This window comes from Protobothrops mucrosquamatus, unplaced genomic scaffold (assembly GCF_001527695.2).
Source record: "Protobothrops mucrosquamatus isolate PMUCROS unplaced genomic scaffold, P.Mucros_1.0 scaffold2225, whole genome shotgun sequence".
Classification (NCBI taxonomy): domain Eukaryota; kingdom Metazoa; phylum Chordata; class Lepidosauria; order Squamata; family Viperidae; genus Protobothrops; species Protobothrops mucrosquamatus.
Window position 1 is genome coordinate 156812 of NW_015388315.1, and position 12706 is coordinate 169517.

The 12706-nt window shown below is 41.8% G+C and overlaps 1 pseudogene; it reads left to right on the forward strand.

Annotated features, from left to right (window-relative positions):
* The first annotated feature begins 2149 nt into the window (after positions 1 to 2149).
* On the forward strand, positions 2150 to 3099 carry LOC114923171 (annotated as a pseudogene).
* The last annotated feature ends 9607 nt before the right edge of the window (positions 3100 to 12706 follow it).

Below are 12706 nucleotides of genomic sequence, written 5' to 3' on the forward strand. Positions count from 1 at the left end.
TTTAATTGACAGAGGTGGAAGCAGCGTCTGGCTTTGTTCCGAAGAACAAAGCCATCCTGAGGTGCGGAGAAATCACCGGACTCCGAGGGAGTTCTCACCTTCGTCCTCTAAAAATAGGGCTAGGGAACTCAACCTCTATCCGGGGAAGAACTCACCACCTCCCCTTTGCCCGGGGAGAGAGGTTTCAAGCCGCGGAACAGCTGTTGAGCGCTGTTCCTGCAGCTTTCACACAGCCCTGAGACGGACGGCTTAAAAGAAAGCCGCCATCAGTGCGGCGAACGCCACCGGAAGTGATCTGTTGCTTATTTCCGATGGCGTCAAGAAGCATTATTGCTGGATAAAGAACTTTAACAGACTGATGCCAAATCGAATGGAAAAATCACAGCACACAATGCACTATTGCATGCAATGTTTGACCAGTTTCCGAATGAATCTCTTAAGAAACATGACGAGCTTTGCTTGAAGCATGAAGCTGTAAGGATAGAACTCCCAGAAGCTGGCACGACACTATCCTTTAAGAACTACATCAGATCGATGAGGGTACCATTTGTAGTGTACGCAGATTTCGAATTGTTCATTAAACCAATGGATACATGCCAACCAAACCCCGAAAAGTCTTACACAAACAAGTATCAGAAACACACACAAAGTTAATTTTGTTATCAGATAAAATGCTTCAACGATATGATATATTCGCAAGACCCGGTTGTATTCGTTGCAGAAAGTGAGAAAGATGATGTAGCGCAGATATTTGTCAACTCACTTGTGCAAAACGTTAAGGAACTATATCATCGCTTCAAACAAACAAGAGAGTAATATTCACAGAAGACAATGAAGAGAGATACAAGTATGCTACTAGGTTCCACATATGCAAAAGTAAAGTGTGGAATAATGATAAAGTTAAGGAATACTGCCACTTGCCAGGAAGGTTTGGAGATGCAGCAGCATGTAGTTGCCTCATATGCAAAGACGGGTTGGACGATTATGATAAAGTTTGTGATCATTGTCACTATACGGGAAAGTTTAGAGGCGCTGCGCACTATTGCTGCAATCAAAAATATAAAGTGCCAAAGTTTATCCCTGTAATATTCCATAACCTTTCCAGGTACGACAGCCATCTAGTTATCAAGAAGCTGCAAGGCAATAATGAAAAAATAAAGTGTATTCCCAACAATGAGGAAAAATACATTTCGTTCAGTCGAGAGTTTGTTGTTGACAAGTTCGTTAAGGAAGTAAAAAAATAGATCATTAAGGAAGGAAAAAAAGAGATCATTAAGGAAAAAAAGAAGTGATCGTTAAGCAAGAATTGCGATTTTTCGACAGCTTTAGGTTTATGCCTGAAAGCCTCGATGCTTTGCTAAAGAATCTTAGCAAAGACCAGTGTAAAGAATTGGCAAAGGTCGGTAGATAAGTTGTGGATATTATAATGGCTTGGTAACCCTGTGTTCAGTTCTGGGAAGTGAGGGAGGGGAAGGGGGGGAAAGGGAGGGGAAGGGGGATAATGGGGTGGGGGGAGAGTCGGGATGGTATTATAAGTATGCATTAATAGTTATATAACTAAAATGTGTAATGTTAGAATTGAAATGTATGTATGTTAATGCATTTTATGTTTGAAAGATGTATAATTTTTTCTACTTTAAAAATAAAAATTTTCAAAAAAAAAAAAAAAGAATTGGCAAAGGTATACAGTGGAAAACGGTTTGATCTTTTGCTGTAGAAAGGAGTTTATTCCTACGAGTACATGGACTCTGCTGAAAGGTTAAACAAAACCAATCTACCGCAAAAGTTCATCTTCTATTCGAAACTGAATGACAGCGTGCTAAGTGACAATTACTATAAGCACGCTATATAGGTGTGGAACGAATTTGGATGCAAAACACTTTGGGATTACCACAACCTGTACAACAAGAGCAACGTGTTGTCATTGGCCAACATCTTTGAGAACTTTAGAGGCACTTGCATGAAACACTACAAACTAGATCCCGCCTGGTGCTATACATCACTGGGACTTGCTTGGGACACTGCACTGAAATTGACAAAGGTTGTACTAGAGCTGTTGAGTGATTACAATATGCTGCTCATGATAAATCAAGGAATACGCGGTGGAGTCAGTGTCATCTCAAATCGTTTCGCTTGAGCAAACAAGTACATGGATGAAGCCTTTGACAGTAGTAAACCTTCATCATACATTGTTTATCTGGATGCAAACAACCTGTACGGATGGGCAATGAGCAAACCGCTACCGGTTTGTAGATTTAAATGGATGGAAGAAACAGAACTCAACGACTGGAAAACTATTACAAGCAAAGATGGGACAGGTTGTATTCTCGAAGTTGACTTGGAATACTAAAAAGAGCTGCACGATCTTCACAATGATTATCCTCTTGCCCCAGAAAATATTATACCCAAAGGATCAAAGGTGCAAAAGCTAATACCCAACTTGTACGACAAGACCAAGTACATTGTGCACTATGAGAACTTGAAGCAATATGAGAGTCTCGGGTGAAGATTATCAAAATTCACTGAGGAATAAGATTTGAAGAGGAGGCATGGTAGAAGCCATACATCAACAAGAATACCTTCTTGAGAATGAACGTCTCCAACACCTTTGAGAAAGACTTTTTCAAGCTCATGAATAACAGCATCTTTGGTAAGACCATGGAAAACATTGAGAATCGCATCAACGTACAGTTGGTTACGACTGAGAAAGAGTTGCTGAAACTAACCACCCAACCAAACTACGACAGATTCACGATATTTGACAAAAACTTGGTTGCCGTTCATATGAGAAAAACAATGCTGGTATACGACAAGCCGATATATCTATGTATGTGTATACTGGATTTGAGCAAGACTCTGATGTACAATTTCCACTACAACTACATCAAAAACAAGTACAGAGATGGAGCAAAGTTGTTGTTCACCGACACCGACAGTCTGATGTACAAGATAAAAACTGAAGATTTCTATGCAGACTTCGCCAATGACATCGAGAAACTATTCGACATGAGAAACTACCCAAAGGATCATCCATCTGGAATAAAAACTGGAGTTAACAAGAAAGTGATCGGTATGTTCATGGATGAGGCTGAGGGCTAAACTGAAGTGTTTGTCGGGCTGAGGGCTAAGCTGTATTCATACAAAATGTTAAAGGGTCATGAAGACAAGAAGAAGAAATACAAGAAATGCAAAGGAGTGAAGACGAACATAGTCGATAAAACCATTACTCAAGATGACTACAAAGTGACGCTGGACAGCCATGAGAAACAGTACAGAATGATGAATGTTATTAAATCCCACCTCCACGATGTCTACACAGAAGAGATTAAGAAGGTAGCTTTGAACACCGACGATAAACGTTTCATATTGGAAGATGGGATACACACATTAACACACAGACACTACAAACTACAAAAGTGAATCTGCATTAAAATATTTTATTCTTCTAAATAAAAACATGCCAAGAGGTAAAACAAACGTCATCATGCCTTCCAACCAGGGCTTTTCAACCGGTGGTACGCGTACCACTTGTGGTACATTAATGAGTGGCAGGTGGTACACAGCCCTGCCTAGCCAAGTGTAGTGGGGGAGGGAAAGAGCCAGCACAGGCAAGGACTTACTGTAAGAAAGTCCTCTGGAGCTGCAAAGGCCCCAGGCTCACTTCTGGCTCACCCTCCCCCATGAGAAAGGAGGAGGGGAGGTGGAGACAGGAGAGCCTATAAAAGGAGGCANGCAGCCAGTACTTACATTTTTTTTTCTTCCTTAAGTGCCGGCTGCGCTCCTTACTTTCCTTTCTAGCCAGTAGCTAATTCTTAAAGGGGAATGTGCCTTTTTAAGCTAGTTCACTCAGCAGCTTGTCTTTTCTGTCTCTGGAGGCCTTTCCTTGTTTGATCAATATATGGAAGAGGGAAAATATGGGGGGGGGGTTCAAATTCTTCCTTCAGAAGGAGATGGGAATGAGAAAAAGGGAGGCAGGGAAGGGAGGGAGGAAACGAAGTCCCGCCTTAGCACTTGGCCACCAGCAGCTCTGCCATTGACTTTGCTTGTCAAATGGTTGCAGAAGGGGATCACATGACCCTGGAATACTGTGACCATTATAAATATGAATCAGTTGCCAAGCATCCAAATATAAATCACATGACCCTGGGCATGCTGCAATGGTCATAAGTGTGAAAAATGGTCATAAGTCATTTCAGTGCAATTGCAACTTTGAACAGGTTTTTTTTTGTCATCAAGTTTTTGACACCTTGCTAGGTGGTACTCGAATATTGCCATATCCTAAAACTGGTACAACCGGTAAAAAGGTTGAAAAGCCCTGCCTTACAACGACCTGAAGCATCTTACAGACCGTGGGTTTATGGCCACAAAAGTTTCCAAAAAAGACCTACCTTTAATTTTTGTTGACTTTAAAGGAAAACAGGTTAATCCCATCACCACACTTTACGACACAAAGCAGCTTACAGAGAAATCACCTCCCAAAAAGTTGCATTATAAATGGATAACAAAACTACCTTTTTATATACTGCAAATTATAAAGTTAATACAAAATGAACATTGACGTGGAAGGAGTCGTGGTTCCGAACGTTCCGTTGTCAAAGTTTCAGCTGACGGATGCGGTTGAGAAGCTAAAAATTAAAACCTTTAGAGGACTTTTTCTAAGAGACGAGCTGCCAAAACGGCCTCAAAAGATAGAGTGCGGTATTTTGAACCTGGATAGCTCCGATGGAAAAGCAAACCACTGGACGGCTTGTTCTAAGAAAGGAAGCTAGAAGCTGTACTTTGACAGTTACGGGTTATCGCCGCCCAACAAGATCGTCGGGTACTTGGCTTGTCCCATGTACTACAATAGCGAGCGAATACAGCCGGATGGCGAGACATTTTGCGGACGTTTGTGTCTTTTCGTACTTAAAATGTTGAGCGACAGCTACAAATTTCAGGAGGTTGTAAACACGCTGTATTAAAAAAAATGAAGTGTATATATAAAATGCCCATCGACAAGTTCAGAAGAACAGATACTGATGACTCACAAAGAATAGTTTCCGAAGGAGTTACTTTATCGCAAGTTAATAACACGTTTCTAAGATGGCGGTAATGCCGCAACCAGCGAGATTGACTTGGATTCTCACAAGACCGTTAATGTAGTGGATCCGACTGATGTGCAATATGTTGCGACAAAGAGCTATGAGGATGCTGCTAGCAAAGTGATCGGCGACCTGCACCTGAGTATCAGCTCCGACACAGGCATCTGAGCTGTACAGATCTCACATCTGGGAAAGGATTCACCCTCACACTGGGAAATTTGCAAAACCAGTTTGTACTTTACCGTCGCTGAACCGCCAAAGACGCAGACACTGATTACTCTGGAAACCACACAGATTTCTGGTCCGAGCCGCGTGTCAAAGCATGTGCTGGCTCGGTACTCCCGACAGCATACAGATCCACAAGGACGTTAACATGACCAATCGTCATCTCACGTTCCTCCCGGATTCAACTGATGCACACAATGTGGCGACGAAAAACTACATGGATACCTCACTCGCCCGTGACATCTACATAGGCAGTATCGATTCTTCTAGCCTGCTAAAGACCTTGTGATCCATTGACCTAAACACCGCCTGCAATCCGCGCATTAGCTTGTTGGTCAAAAACACTACCGATGTGATTTTTTTTTACTTAACTCTGGCATCTGGAGGCTTTCGATTTATGGCAAAACATTCAACCAAGACTCCAAAATTGAGCTCATCGTGAAAGTCCAAGAGATCGAAGTGAGTTTAATTGCAGGTTTTATTAAAAATCAGTTCGAGTTTAGCCGAGTATTAAACCTATCCAATGACACTATCATTAAAGTTAAGACGCAGAATCATAACGATGCTACTGCACTGAACCTAGGCATCATATCATTGCTCAAGAAACTGTAATGTTTTCAAACCCTATTTAGGTTTGGAAACCTTAGCATAACCACCACAATCTCAATACACTACCGACATTTTTGACCCATCAGACTGAAAGTTTAGCAACCTGTCTGAAATAACCACCACAAAAGCTTCTGTCATGGCCGGTACCTCATTGTTGAACGTCGCCTTGATTTGAACGATTTTAGTCTTTCGCTCTGCTTACTTACATTGAACACCATGATTGGGAAGAAATCTTTGAACTCTGCCGGGGAGATGTTGCTCTGCATAATTAGTTGATTCAACCCATAGAACTTCTCACTAAACGTTGCCGCATCACGGTAAGCTCTTGAAAATTGTTGATTGGGGAAAGATAAGTTGTAGTCAACAGCGGGATATCATTTTTGGTTCAGCGTAACGTACATGTTCTTGAGGTCACAATGATCAAAGATTGACGGGTTTGCTTCTTGGCTACCAGCGCAATCGGTTTGGAATGCAACTAGTATCCACCTAGGCTTTTCTGGAGAAGACCTAATACCCAACCTCCAACTGAACGTGGTCGATTGCGGTACCATTATAGTATCGCAGTGTGTGGATCGAAAATCCACCAGTATCATTGTCTTTAATTCAATCATTTTGTATAATTGCACTCGCTCTAAATCCGATGGAACGACGTGCAGCATGAACCACGAAATTTTATGTAGGTCCACCTTTCCGGCGGTAACACTGCTTGCTCAGAAGATAGCATCGTTGGGCTTTCTAACCAGCATCAGCGTGTGCTTGAACCCGTAGACGATCTTGTCGTAGTGGTCTCAAAACCCAAAAATGTTTTTCAGAGGAACAAGGAACTAAAACGTTCCTTTATCGTTTGGCTTTTTGATCAAGTACGCTTGACGAACAGCAAATCCCGACTTGTTTGCAATTATGGCCGCCGCAGCAGTATCCTTTGTCCAAAGCTGGTTTAGTCCCTGGGCTTTAGCAAAGTAGTCGGGGTACGTTAGCAATCTAAGCATTGTCGTAGCCTGCCCAGGATGAAACATGGTCTTGATTTCTTGGTTCAACAAGTAGTATGAAATCTGCGAGAACAGGTGCATCAGACCATTGTTTGACAAAGCTACAGCATCGGTGTTTGTATATGCTCCATTATTGTTTTTGGTTAAACATCCCTCAAACAGCAGATAAGATTCTGCAGGATGAGTAAAGAGATTTTGCATTTCAATGTTGATATGAATCTCGCTGGTGGTGTTTAAGTTTGTAAGAGCGGCAGGTTCACACTTGTGAAACTCGTAACTCTCTACAGCTTCATGGATTTTAACAGATTCTCTAAAGCTGAGAATATCACCAGGACTAGACATTTTATATTGCAAAGATTTATTTTTATTTATACTTATTTATGCTGCTCAACGTTTATATACTATTTGACCTGGTGGTTCTGTGTTGATATATAATACTCGACAACCTTGCCCTATGTTATATACCTCTACTTGAATTCCTGGTTCTGTGCTATCTACTACTCGAAATCCTTCTCCTCCGAAAAATCATTTCACAAAGTCTTGACAATACATACCGTACTCCTTTCTTGCTTCTTGGTTAATAACACTAAACATTTTAAATTGCAAAGATTTTTTTTATTGTTTAATCGTTTCAGCAAGTCTTGAATAGCAATAGCGTTAATGTTAACACCCATGCCCACTAGCAGATCATGTATATTTGTTGTCTCCTCTGCTGGTTTAAAGTTTTTAGGTGTTGCCGCTCTATCAATTAATCTTTTCGCTTTAGCTATAGCCGCGTCTTTTCCAAAGTCTATAGCATGTAAACTGATATGCTTTGCTGCCGCAACAGCCTTCTTACCTAAGTCTGTCTGCGCTGCCTTTGTTAGCTTTGAAGCTATTGTTTTTGCAGCGCTCGATGTAGCTAATCATTTGAAGAAGTCAATGAGGCCACCACCTTTCTTTTTTTTTTTTATAAACAAGTTTTATTGGTTTTTTAACTTTTACATCAAAGTGCTTGAGAAACACCATGGTGATGGGGTAATCAATCATCCAAAGACAAAGTCATATATATATAACTCAAATTAATTCATTAAATGTTCCCTCTCTGTTTCCCTCAAATAATATAACGTATTTAGGTTAATCCATTTCTACATTACATCTATATAGATCCAAATCCTGTTTTTAAGCTTTACTGATTTAGAATTACCATAATCCAATTTAATCTTGAATAAACATATCATTAGCACTTCGGGTACCCCTTCTAAAATACACATAATATTCCAACAATAAAATTCTAATATTTCCAGATATATTCTATTTCTTAGTCTAATAAGTCATTGATTAGTACCAATTTTTCTCTTATCACAAATCTCTCTTATTTCTTCTTCCACTACAAAATAGTTATCCTAGTTAAGATAAAAAATATTACTCTAATATATTTTGTATATATAATCTACCAGTCAATCTATTTCTATAACAAAACAAGACAAAAAAAATCATTTCAGTCCATTAAGTAAGATTTAAATCTCATCCGAATAATTATCATATCTAAAACAAACATATTGTTACACAAAATATCATCTTGCTAACTTCACATACCCAGTTAATTGTTAAATCAGTCCAAATCTCTAAAGCCTCTATTATCACAATCCATTTTCTTATTCTCATTCCATTACAAGGTAATTTTCATACATAAAATAAACATATTATTTCAAAAGATACATTCTTACTCTATTTCACATATATATTCTACTAATCACGAGTTTTCCTCTCGCTTCTAAGTCTGAGTCTTAAACCTTAAATCAATCCATATCTCTAAAAGGCCTTTTTAACCTATTACATGTAATTTTGGATCTCTTTTTTCAGTCTTATTCTGGCTTTCTTTTTGTGCCAAGCAGGTTTCCATAACAGAGCCTCTATTTTAACAAATAGATCTCCCTTTATTCCTTGTGATATCATTTGGGTCAAGGGAAGACATCCCATCCTCTGTTTTAGGAGCCTGACTCCTTTGTGGTTAGACCCTTGTTGCTTTAAAAATTCAAGTCTCAATGTTTGGTTCAGCTGAGTAAGACATTCAGTTGTGTCCGGTTTTGTGGTTAGTAGTTGGTTATCAAAGTTGTCATAGTTCTCAGTAAATCGTGTTTGTACATCAATTCCTGTTGTTTTTGGAGTTGTATATAGTTTAATTAAAGTTACCTTTTGAACATCAATAATCTCAGTAGGTTGCATATGAGGTGATATGAATTCCTCTTTGGTGTTGGTTAATTCCTCTTCTAGTATATTTTGGCCTATAGGATAGTCAGTTGAAGTCTGAAAGTCAGTTTGGAAGTTTGAAGTAGGGTTTCTGACTCTTATTTCTGTAGTAATCTCTTTTATTTTAGCGCATACTTGCTCAGTGGCTTCATGATTTTTTTCCAGTATAGGTTTACAGTTAAGTTGTAAATAGGGTTTCTCCATTTCGATGGTAGTTGGAAGCAGTCATTTTATCTTTTAGGGGAGGCTATATTTCATAACAGTTAACCAATGTCCACCCCCACAGTTTCTAACAGCTGCATCAACTTCTTTATCTTTTCTCTTTTATAGTAATTTGAAGGTCAAAACCAACCTCAATTTCAAACAAAAGCAGGCAATTGCAATATTAAATTTCACCACAAGATGTCCTCAGTGGGTTATAGAATCTTTTCCCAGACACCAATAACATGATTTTTTTTCTTTTTTTAGAAAGAAAATAGAAAAAGAAATATTCTCCAGATATAAACTAGATCAGGTAGTAGAGCACTGTAAGGGTTTTCTCGGGACCCCAGAGTAGATACAAGTAAAATATAATCATTAAAGTTAGTTATTCTGTCCTTTTATTCAGCGCTTTTCTTCCCACACAAACAAACGCCGCTCTCTCAAGGCAGGGAAATAATTCTGAAAGGTTTTTTACAGGAAAAAAAAAGTAGGGTGAAGAGAGGAAAAAGAAAGGTCTCACCCGGATCATCCACGGTGGTTCTTTACGCTTAGATGTTCTTGTGACCTTCGGCTGGTGCAGCTGCATGATCGGCCATCTTGCTGGGCGATCTTTGCTCCGTCGGCCCTAAGGAGTTAGCTGGAGCTGCGGGAGAAGCTGCCACCCTCCTGCAGTCACCAAAAACCTCCTCATCGGTGGTCGCCCCTCCAGGGCGACTTTCAACCCTCTTCAGGGTCTACCGGCGAAGAAGAACCGCCCGGCGAAGAGACGACTCTCTTCGCTTGACCACTGTCGCCGCAAACCGGAACTGGCACCACGTTTCTATTTATATCTGTCAGGTCCCCAAATAAATGTATTGTTTCCCTCCTTATAGTTTACTTCCTTTTGTAACCATTTTGGGGGGCCTGCCATTCTGTTGGGAGGGGGGATACTTTGGGGATGCTTTGCACTGTCTTGCCAATATGACCTTCCCCCAGGAGAAGAACTACATCACCCTTATATAGGAGACATTTTGCGCTTGGAGCCAGAGAGAAACGAAAGCATGAGAAACCTTGAAGAGCACATCAACGGAGCCAGTTACCAAAACACTATGCCACCTGTGGATTGGTTGGAATTGAAACAAACACTGGAACCCTGGAGGGAAGAATAATGATATTGCTTTTAATATATTCCTTGTGCAAGTTTTTCCTCAGACCTCGCCTTGTTTTCCCTGCTATTGCTAGCCCCTAATAAAAGTTCCTTTTGAGACAATGCCTGTTTCAAGAGTTCTGCTACCTTGGGAGGCTTAGATGTGGTAGGTCCTTACATAAGGTGAGATCTGCATAGTGCCCAACCTGGAGAGGCAACTTCCCTACCGAGGTGGGTCGCAACTGACTTGCTCCTTCCTAGCAGCAGAATGGAAGAGGGTGAAATTGAGACCTGGAGTGAAGACGTTGCTCTGGCAGATCCCAAGGATGACACTTAAAGGGACCTGGAAGAGGCTGGACCCTCAGCAGAAGGCAATCAGGCTAGGTGTCGCTTGGCATCAGAAAGAAAGAGGACTGGGAAGAGAAAGCTCAGAAAGTAACCCTCACACGAGGCAGAGGAAAGAAAAAAGAAAAAAAGAAAAATCCAGAGCCTACCCCTCCCGAAAAGGAGAAAGTAGATCCAAAATTAGAGCTGATGGAAACAGTCTTAAAGCAAACCATGGAGTATGTGAGAGAGTCCTTCAAGGAATTAAAAGCCCAGCTCAAGGGGCACCCAGGGTCAGAGGAAGATGCGGAGGAAGGAGCTGATGAAGAAGTGTGCCTGAGGCAGCAGCAGCGGCTGCCCCCCCCCCCCTGCAGCAGTGCTATGGCGAGCGCAACCTCCCCAAAGACCCAGAGAAGGGCCACCCTAGCCCATGGAGGTGAAGCTGATTCCATTGGGGGTGAAATTCGATGGGAATCCCAAAAGATTGGGGTTCTTCCTTGCCCAGGTATTCACCTATATGCAGATATATGGGGGAACACTGCCCACAGATGAGGAGAAAGTCAGGGTGGTCACCCTGGCATTGAAGGATACTGCCGATGACTGGATGTTGACCCTGTACAACTGCAATGCTCCAGAATTAAGAAATTTTAATCAATTCATGGCAGCACTCTGCCATCACTTTGAAGACCGTCTTGAAGACTGGAAAGCCTGCGACCGCATAAAAACGGTGAAACATGGGCGATGGCCGGTAGCTGAATACATGGAGGAGTTCCGAGAGCTGGTCAGCCATTTAAACTGGCCAGAGAAAATCCTGGTGAGTTGCTTCCAGGATGGACTGAAAAAAGATCTGTACAACGCCTGTGTGGCCCACGGAGCACCAGGGTGATTGTATGATTGGTGCCTATTGGCAGAGGAGATGGAAATAGATCAACGCAAGCACCAGCACCGCCCGGTGAGAACGAGCTTTAAGCCGCAGCCTGAGAGGAGAGGAGAAACCGCCCGCACATCACTGGCAATACCCCGCTCCACTGCTTGCTTCAAATGTGGAAAGGAGGGGCACCGAGCAGTCGACTGTCACAGCAAAGTGCCAGTGAAGAGGGGAGACCATCAATCCACTGGGAGACCAACGAAAGCCACACTGCACACAAGGGAGTTGGCAATGAGGTTTGAGCAGTTTGTAAAGCTTCCCCGGGCCCATGAGGCACAGGGTCGAGCTCTGACTCCACCGAATGACAACTCGGAGGTGGCTGAAAGTGACTACGAGGACGACCCCTTGGTAAGTGTGCCAATCAACCCCACAACTGTGCCCCTAGAACTGTCCATACCAGGCACCGGGAAGAGAGTAAAATTAGCACCCTTGCTGGACTCAGGGTGCACCCGCTACTTAATAATAATAATAATAATGATAAAGTTGGAAGGGACCTCAGAGGTCATCTAGTCCAACCTCCTGCTCAGGCAGGAAACCCTATACCATTTCGGACAAATGGCTGTCCAGTTTCTTCTTAAAAACTTCCAGTGTTGGCGCATTCACCGCTTCTGGAGGCAGGTTGTTCCACTGGTTGATTGTTTCTCCTTAGTTCTAGGTTGCTTCTCTCTTTGGTTAGTTTCCACCCATTGCTTCTTGTCCTGCCTTCAGGTGCTTTGGAGAATAGCCTGACTCGCTCTTCTTTGTGGCAACCCCTAAGATATTGGAACACTGCTATCATGTCCCCCCTCGTCCTTCTCTTCGTTAAACTAGACATACCCAATTCCAGCAACCGTTCCTTATATGTTTTAGCCTCCAGTCCCCTAATCATCTTTGTTGCTCTTCTCTGTACTCTTTCTAGAGTCTCAACATCTTTTTTACATCGTGGTGACCAAAACTGGATGCACTATTCCAAGTGTGGCCTTACCAAGGCATTGTAAAGTGGTATTAATAC